This window comes from Cavia porcellus, unplaced genomic scaffold (assembly GCF_034190915.1).
Source record: "Cavia porcellus strain 051 isolate PalLab524CR breed Dunkin Hartley unplaced genomic scaffold, mCavPor4.1 scaffold_9, whole genome shotgun sequence".
NCBI classification, from domain to species: domain Eukaryota; kingdom Metazoa; phylum Chordata; class Mammalia; order Rodentia; family Caviidae; genus Cavia; species Cavia porcellus.
The window spans coordinates 66,730,189-66,740,000 of NW_026947492.1; the positions used below are offsets into that span (position 1 = coordinate 66,730,189).

At 32.2% G+C, this 9,812-nt stretch overlaps 1 pseudogene; it reads right to left on the minus strand.

The window, feature by feature from the left end:
- Positions 1-640: 640 nt before the first annotated feature.
- LOC100716238 (olfactory receptor 52A5-like) overlaps positions 641-9,812 on the minus strand; it is an 11,125-nt pseudogene continuing 1,953 nt past the window's right edge.

Here is a 9,812-nt window from a genome sequence, read left to right on the forward strand (position 1 = left end):
GAGAATTTATTGATAATCAAAATATAAACATTCTGCCGTGCTTCTATGAGTCTTGTAAAAATATGAGAATATCTTCAATTAGTATTAACTATAAAAATCATAAATGTTAGACTGCTATTGTGTAAAATAGATTAACCTCAAGGGAAAAAATACTAGTAAATGTAAAATAAAATTAAATGATATTTTAATGGAAAAAGTTATCTGCTTTCATTAAAATCACTAAAATTCCATATGAAAATATGATATTATCTGCAATTTTATTTATAGAATTTTATGTATTCTGTGGAATATATATATGTATATATATATGCACACAAAGAAATTAAGATAGATTTACAAGTAAATGCTAATAGTTCATTGAAAAGATAGGTTTGTCCCTACACTATTTGATCAATTTCCACGTCTATATCTTGTAATATGAGTAACTACTTTGAAGATAGCAATATGCAATGCATTAAACATTGATATGCTCCTACAACCGTAATTTGAAATTTGTACCTTTTCTTTTTTCGGTACTGGGAACAGAATTGTACCATTTTTGTTGCATTTTTAAAAACAAAAAATAATAACCATACATTATCATACTACCATTCTGCATAACTAGAATTACAAGGTATGTTATTGAGGGACGCTTTTCAATTTAGCCCTTGCGAATGAACATCTTGCTTACTCCCTCTCGGATCTGTTTGGTTTTCACTCCATAGATGATAAGGTTGAGCAAGGGTGGAACTAGGAGGTAAAGTTTGGACATGAGAATGTGCACATATGGAGCAACATTGAAGCCAAATCTGTGTATGAAGGATGTGAAAAATGTGAGGATGTAGAACTGAAGAAAGATGTGGCCTGTGCATGTGTTCAGTGTTTTAAAGCATGCCTCCTCCTGGGGCAATTTAAAGACAGTATGTAAGATAAAGGTATAGGACTAGAAAATGAAGCAGCACAGTTTGTAATCGCCAGATCTTGGAAGCAACCCAAGTGTCCATCAACTGAGGTATGGATACAAAATTGTGGTATTTTTATACAATGGAGTACTATTCAGCTATAAAGAATGATCACACTGTGATATTTATAAGTAAATGAACGCAGCTTGAGATCTCATAAGTTAAATAAATCAAACTCACATGTATGAGTTTGATTAGTTTCCCTCTTGTAAGAAGTGATTCAAATATATAAAAGTATGTGTTAATCACGATCTCCCATTATGTGGCTTTGAAGCCTTATAAAGTTTTCACTCATTAATTGGAATGCCTTTATTCTGGGCTGTTTGATATTATTGCCTGTGATTCTATTAACAGTGATTTTGAAGAAAACAGGCATCATAATAGCTAGTTCTGATTTAATATCATCTTGTTTTGAAGTCCCTCCAAAGTGTTGTTCTTCTGTCTCCATTGGTTTTATCATGTTGTATCTTACTGGATTTTATTATGTGTGATAGTATAAACAAAATTTTTTATTGGCAAAGAGATAATATAGAAACCATTATTTGTTTGTTTTTTCCGCTAGCTGGTTCTAAATACCCTGTAATACTTTCATCCACTTGAATAGTTTCACACTGCCTTGATATGTTTGAAGCCATTATTAAAATATTTCAAGGAAAGAGACATTACGATAACTACTATTAAGTTGGGTTATCTTGTGTTGAAGTTCTAGGTTGCTGAAATTGTTATTGTTTGAGATGTATTGTTATGTTATGTTCTCTTTTATCTCAATCTCTCCCTTTTTTAAACAAATGTTTATTTTTAATTATTACTTTTAAGGGGAAAATTAAAAAAAAATTAGCAGAATATGTTATAGCAACTTTTTATTGCTCTCAGGATCTTGTTTTGACTGATTTTACTCTTTTCTGTTCTGTTTGATAGTATCAAGTTTGAGGGAATAGGCAACTACTTTGAAGACAATAAGATTCACTATGTCGCCCATTCTGGTTTGACTATTATCTTCCTTTGAAGTCCTGTAATGTTTCCAATGTTTAGGATTTATTGGTCTTGTTCTGTACTGTTTTGTTCAATTTTATTATATCTAATGAAATAGGCAATTCTTCTTAAGGTAGCAAGAGGTCTATGGTAACCATTGTTGATTACCTTGTATTCTGTTTTTACATCATGTGCTCTGCCCATCCTTTGTTTTGACTGACTGCTTTGTTTTGTCTTATTTGGTTTTATTCTCTTCAATAAAAAAGTAATAAGAATTATGGGAGTAATAAAACTGAAAATGTGTAAATGTTTTGTAAAAAAGAGAGTAAAAAATGTGCTCTGAAGGATATAACTGCAAGTGTGTTTAGGTGTGTTAAGATCGATGACCATATTACTAAGTTTTTGTTGGATCACTGAACACAACTGTTTGCAGTCTCAATGTTTGAATGTCCACTTTGTATGCTTTAATGCTGTAACTTGAACAACTATTTCTAAGATGACAATATGTAATCTATTTATAGTGATTTCTTACTTTTTTTTGAAATTCTGTATTACTCATACCCTTATACTGTTTTTTTTTTCATTTAAATAAAAAAATGAAAAAAAGTAAAAAATAAAATTAAATGAAGTGAAGATTACATCACATCCAAGGACTGAGAAGGCCACAAAGTGTCCACAGGCTTTATTGGCTCTGATGTGTTCGGCAGCCAGCTTCACCACAGCCCTATGTTTGCAGTAAAAATGAGCTAGGAGTGTGTTCTGGAAATGCTTCAGGCGCTGTTTAATTAGAAGTGGACACATGATGATGATAACAGATGCCCGGACGGTCACTGCGATGATAATGCTGATTAGCACCTTCCTAGTCAGAATAGCAGAATGCCTCAAGGGCTCACAGATAGCAACATATTGATCAAAGGCATGGCCAGGAGAATGCCAGACTCCATGCACTGTAAAGTGTGAGTAAAATACATCTGGATAAGGCAGGAGTCCAAGAGAGTTTCCCTTACTTGAATCCAGAAGATGGCCAGCATTGTGTGGGTAATGTATAGGCTCAGGCCCAGGTCAGTACCTGTCAATATAGCCAAGAAGACATACATGGGCTCATGGAGACTGTGCTCAGAGTGGTTGATGGTGATGAGGAGCCCATTTCCAATGGTGGCCAGGAGAAAAGAAATGAAGAACGGGATCCTAAGCCAGTGTTGCACTGTTTCAAGGCCCGGAATTCTAATGAGTGCAAAGATGGATGGATTGAAGCAGGTGCCATTGGCAAATGACGTGACGGGGCCACGAAGCACAATCCCCCCAAACTTTGGGTCTAAAAAGAAACAATAAAGTTTTTTGATAGCCTTAGTTATGCAGTGTAATCCTAGAAAATTTATAGAAAATGCCATAATTTGTAGCATTCCTCTAAGTCCTAAACTAGATTTTAGTCTGATTTTATGAAAGAAAAATGATTTTTTATATGTAAAGAATTTTAAAAAGTAAATAACTATCCTAAGTAAAACTTTTCATATTTCTTAAATAAGTGATAGATACATAGGCAAAATAAAAGTTCACCAATTTTGGCCTCAAATTATGTTCCCAATTTATTTTTAGTATTTTATAAATTACGTATTGATTTGAAGTCTAGCTTTTCCTACTAAAAATATAAATGTTTGTATTCCAAATATATACATGTAAATATTAATATTCTACTACAATATAAAATAAAATTAGCTACTTATATTTCCTCCTGTTAAGAATCATACTTCTTCTAAGTAATTATATTTTAAATGTAAATTTTCAATCATCTTGACATCTCTGTATTTTTCTTCCCCAATTATTTGTATTACCCTCACGATTATGCCAATTACAGCTTCTGACTATTCTAATGAACAAAGAGTTCTGTAGACATTACACTAAATAATCAGCCTGTAGTTTTAAGACATTCTTCAGTGTGTTCATGACCTACATAGTTTGGAGTTCAACAGATACAACAAAAGAAATAATTATCTATATTACTATTCTTATTTCTTATCAGAAAAAAATTCTTTTTGAAATCTAATTAAATAGACAAAACCATTTCCAAGTGGAAAAAAAAAAAAGACTAACTCCTTAAATTACTTCCAACTTAAAACCACAGATCCTAGGACTGAAAAGGCCACCAAGAGTCCATGTGCTTATTGACTAAAACAGAAAAGAAATGTATTAAAGGGTCTATTTTTTACTTCTTTAGCATTTGTATGATTAAAACTTTTTAATAGCTTCTTCCACATTAAATTAATCCACACAAAGATAAACCTAATCATATTATACTAGTATTATTTAAAATTGTAAAGCCCCTCATTCTCGGGACATATCAAGTACAAAAGGCTGTGATATATTGTTAAATTCTTCTCCCCACCTCTTGCACACATTTACACTGTGAAATCACTTGCCAAATGTCTTGTTTCCATCACTTTAGGGGCGCCAGGCAAATGATTTAATCACCTCATCTCTATTGTGTCATCTTACAAGTTAGGATAAACGTGAGTCCTATGTAGGAAAATGTATGCACCTTAAAACCATACTGTTAAGTAACATCAACCAGACATGCAAACTAAAATGTCACATTGTTTCTCTCTTATGAAAATCTCAAAATATACCTAAAGAGAAAAATAAAACATTGAGTGTAGGAAGCAGGGAGACAGAACTTTCTCAAATGAGAAAATGGTCAAGTGATAGAGCCAAGGGGGAAAAGGGAAGGAGATAAGATAGAAACTAAGATGTTCAATGGATATGCACAACTCCCCAGAGAGAAGAGAAACATTCTGCACTGCAAACATCTCCTGATTAAAAAATAAAAATGAAAAAAAAAAAATGTGACACACTTAGTAACAGGTCTTTCGCTTTGCTTTTGTCATTCCAGTCTTTTCAAGGAAATGTATCCAGGCATGGGAACATACTGAAGCACCACTAGAAATGAGTGTTCTAGAAAGAGCCAGTGCTAACCACCCACTCCCCATCACTCTCTGCAGCCAGGACACCAAGTGGAGCAGACTTTGGCAAGGACCAGAAGCTTACAAAGAAAATTTTCTCTATTTTTGTGCTGTATTTTTAAAAAGAATGTTTAGGAAAACAGACAAATAAGGAAATGGTCTATCTTGCTGTTATTTTTTAAATAGTCCACAGTTTTAGAATGAGCAGAGATGTTCTGTATTTGTGGTGCTGTGTTAAAATTAAAACATATACACAAAATAAAACAAAGCAACAACAAATGAAGTAGACAAAGTAACTAACAAATTTAGGCAAGATAAATGGTTCATGACTAAATATTTCTAAGTAACTTGTAGTTTCCTCTATGTTGTATGGCTATAAAAGTGTGAAAAGTGTAATTATATGAGCTTCAGACCCAATGAACTGGATAAATACATTTTTCTGTTCTCATTTGATAAGTGCTTCACATGCAAATATTTTAGTTTTATAATTAATTCAAGTAAATCTAACTAATTTTGTAACAAGCTTTATGTAGAAGCAGTTTATGGGCTGTTTAAAACTACTTAACATATTTCATGTAGCTACTAGATAGCTGGTAATATTTAATTTTTACAATTGACATAAATAAACCATAGAGACATAAAGTATCTTTGCCATTGTCTCAGTGGTGAGAGAACCAATGCAAGCCTACACTGGATAATTAGCCTGGGTTAAATTGCTTCTGAATACATTGTATGAGGTCATTCATGAAAAGTATATTTGTGCAAGAAGGATCATAAAATTACAGTTGAAACTCAGTAAGTTCCACTGAATATGAATGATAACAGTCTGGGAAGAAGGTTTAGGTATTTTCCTCATTATGATATATACTCATATATATGGTATACACCATACTAGGTACACTATACTGAAAAATATAATCCAACAAGTTTTCTATCCTTCAGTGAAAGTATGGAATTGCCAGTGTTTTCAATAAAAATGATATCTCTGAAATCCCATGAAGTGTATTTCTCCCATCATGAGTTTGTGTGGAAGAACTACATGCTAAAGAACAAATTTCTAACTTCTAAGAACTTGTTTAAAGTCATGACCACGATAGTGGCTGCAGTATGAAAAGAAATTTTATACCATCAATGAAACGATCACCATGTACTCAGTGCTTACTCAGAGCAGTAGAGCTCATTTCTATATTTATAAAATACAGTGATAACCAGGGAGACTGAAGATTACATTCTGACTAATTTAGTGTTATAAACTGTACATTTATTCTAAGCAAGTTAAAAATATATTAAGAATAGCTTGTTGTAAGACAAAGCTTTCGTGCATAACGCTAGATCTACTAAACAAAGAAGAAACCAAAGTTTCCCTCAAAGTATATTATTCATTTTATAAGAGGTATAAGAATTGTAAAATCATATTGGCTTAAAAATATTGGCAATTCCTAATATCTACAGTTGACTAATGATTTCAAAGTAATCTGACATTATAATTCTTCAGGGTAATATTGAAAACGTAAACAATAGCAACAGCTAACGTTATAAGGTAAAGAAGACATGGTAATGGCTTTCCACAAATACATTATCTTGTAAGAAACAACTTCTATGAAGATAAAATTTTCTCTCTTGGAAGTTATGTAGCTCCTTCTTGGGTCTAATATTTTTTTTAAGTATCCAATACCAATAATTTGCCCACTTAAAAGATGCTATATTGTTTCTGCTCAATACTGGCTTTTTTACATTCATCAAAACTCATTTTAAGTAGTGTTAATGCTAAGAGAGACAAAAACAGGGACAACATTTCCTCTTCCTATCAGGGCAATTATTTATAAATTATCTCATCTTTTTCAGCACTATAGCACTGCTTTTCAGATAGTAATCCTCTCTCATGATAACCATCTCTTTCTCTTTCATTACCTTCTCAATTAGAGTAAGTAAAGACTCATATTTTTCATAGCATTTTGAATATCTAAACATTCCTTCTGGCTAGTGCAAAATGACTCAAACCCGAACTCAAGTTTATAGCAGCACAGTTCATATCAAATTAATTTTGGAAGCAGTCTTCACATCAATGGATGGATATATAATGAAAATGTGATATTTATACACAATGGAGAGTTAGTCTGCCATTAAGAAAGATAAACCTGAGTCCCAGGTTGGAATATGCATACACCTTGAGACTGTAATGGTAAATGATATAGATTAGAGAAGCAAGGTTTAAGTAGTGAGCTTGATCTCTGTCCTTGGTGGTGGTGGGGAACTGAGAGATGAAAGGAGTAAAGGGAGGGAAAAAAAAAGTTAAAGAAAGAGGGAATTGGAAAGCGCTGGGTATATTCACCAAGTCTTTGTGAGGTATGTGATCATCATGTGCTAAATAACATGTGTGAAATATGAATGTTCTTTCTCTCTTTTCTTTCTTTCTCTTTTTCTTTCTTTCTTTCTTTCTTTCTTTCTTTCTTTCTTTCTTTCTTTCTTTCTATTTCTATTCTTTCTGTCTTTCTTTCAAAGAAAATGAGCAGGAAGAGAGGTGAGATAGAAGGGGATTAAAAAAGAATTAAGAAATATCACATATATATACCAACTCCCTGTGATGAATGTAATCATATTATCATTATATATTATCATATTATATCTGTGCCAATATAAAATGAGAGTTTCCTATAGGCTGGTTTAGAACAGATTTCAACATTATTATTTTTTTAAGGACCAGCTTTATTGAAATAAAATTCACATACTACACAGTTTATAAACTTAGAGTAAATATAAATCAGCAGGCTTTACCATGTTGACAGTTTTACAGCCATGACCACAATCAGATTTATATCACTTTGGTTACCCCAAAGCGAAACTGTCTGCAATTCACTGTCATCTCCCAAATCTTCCCCACTACATTTAGGCAACTGCTGAGCTGCTCATACAGACTTTTGTATTCTGGAAATGCATTTCTTACTTAAAACTGACAATGCTTGCCAACAGTAATGACCTCAACATATCTAAAGAACGGAAATTCTGCAAATCGAACATTTATACCATTTTGGAGTGAATCTAGAATTTGACAGCAGAAACGTACTTGGCATACAGTAATATTTTTCTTTTCCATTCTATACTATTGTCTTTTACTTCATATTTCATGCCAATTTAATTAAAGTGGATAAATATGTAACTAAAGTAACTTTGGAAATGGATAGAATTTGAGAATAAATACACATAGAACTGTACATAAGCACTGGCCTATAGTGAATAAACTTTCCTCTACCCCAAGGTTTAGTGATAACAACGCTAACAGTGAACATAGGCCTTAAAATAATATGTAAATGACTTCTAAATTGTGGAGACCATGTTTCTCTCTGATGCTCTCGGAAGTTACAAGTAATCATGAGATAACACTAGAATGATTCGTGTAGTATCAAATTAGAGGTAAAGTAATCACCATGTTTGGCATGAGATTGATGATGATGAAGATGGATAACAGATAAATACAGATAGACAAATATTTATGGATATGTATTTTACATAAATTAATATACATACTTTCTGGCTCTGTCAGTTGAAAGAGTCTTGAAGCATTGTGTACAAACTAGTTCCAGAGTTTTGTTTATATTGCAAATATCCAGCAAAGGGAATGGTGAAATTTCCTTTATTCTAAGATTGAGGAAGGTGACAAAGTAGATAATTATGGTCTCCTTATTTTACCAGAAAAAAAGGAAGCACCCTTCTGCATATACCCCAAATTAATAACACATAGTTATTATGATAGTTAAAATGGACAGAGTCAAGCCTGGATGTTTGACAAATAAAGTGCAGTAGATTGCAGCCTGATATATTATCTATTCCTGAATTAACACATATATAACTAGATGACTCCTTAAAGAAAGCAATTCAAGTTGATTTTTGAGGATATTCTATCCTCAAGGAAGCGAAGAATGGCTTCTGCAAAGTGGTTAATTATTGGCTGTAGATTTCCAAAGAAAAAAGGTGGAAATAGGAGAACAAGAGTGTCCTGATCAAAAGTGCCTTTGTTAGGTGATCAAATTCAGTATGAACAGCAATAAGCTATGTCAGAAATATATAACTTTGATACGGCAATCTATCTTAAGCTTACTAACCTTCCTTCACAAATCATTACATACTATTTTACTTTGGGGAAATAAGCAGAACAACTTCAATTGAAGGAAATTTTTAGTGAGATGGTTTGATACTAATGTGAGTACCATTCCTGAAAACAATCAAGTAATCAGAGCAAGAGAAGACAGAACGGACACGGGACACACTCAAGCACACACTAAGGAGATTATTAAGCAGCTGTTTTGTAATATCCTGGAAACGACCCCATAAGCCAAAAAGTATCATAGCGTAAAACTAAGAAACTCTGACTAATTATGAACTTTATTGAATATTAATGTATGAATATTGTTTTATTAATTTAGACAAATTAGCCTACTCTTCTTAAAAAATATAGTACTGTAAATTATGCAAGGAATTTAAAATTATGTTTTAACTATATTTTCATTTTTCTATATTTTGTAATCCTTAAGTATAGCAAAATAAAAACTATTTTTTCTAGAATTAAAAATTGAAATATTACCAATAATTATTACATTATGGAAATGGAATAGAGAAGTATGATACATTTTATGAGATAGCAAGAATTTTAATCTACTGATGAAATAATGCATGAAGGCTATTGGCAGAAGAATATTACCGAGCTATAATAAAAGATGATATTGAAGTCATTATAGGTAAATGGAGGCAACTTGAGAATATCTTCATAAGTGAAATAAATGACTCACATTAGTAAGTATCATATCATCTCACTAGTATAAAAATAATAACTGACAAGAATAATGGGATCCAAAATGTATAACGGATATTGTAAAAGTAAAAGGGAAGGAAAGTGCTCTAAAGGATATAACGGTGTGTATAGTGTGTAAGATAGATGACCATATTA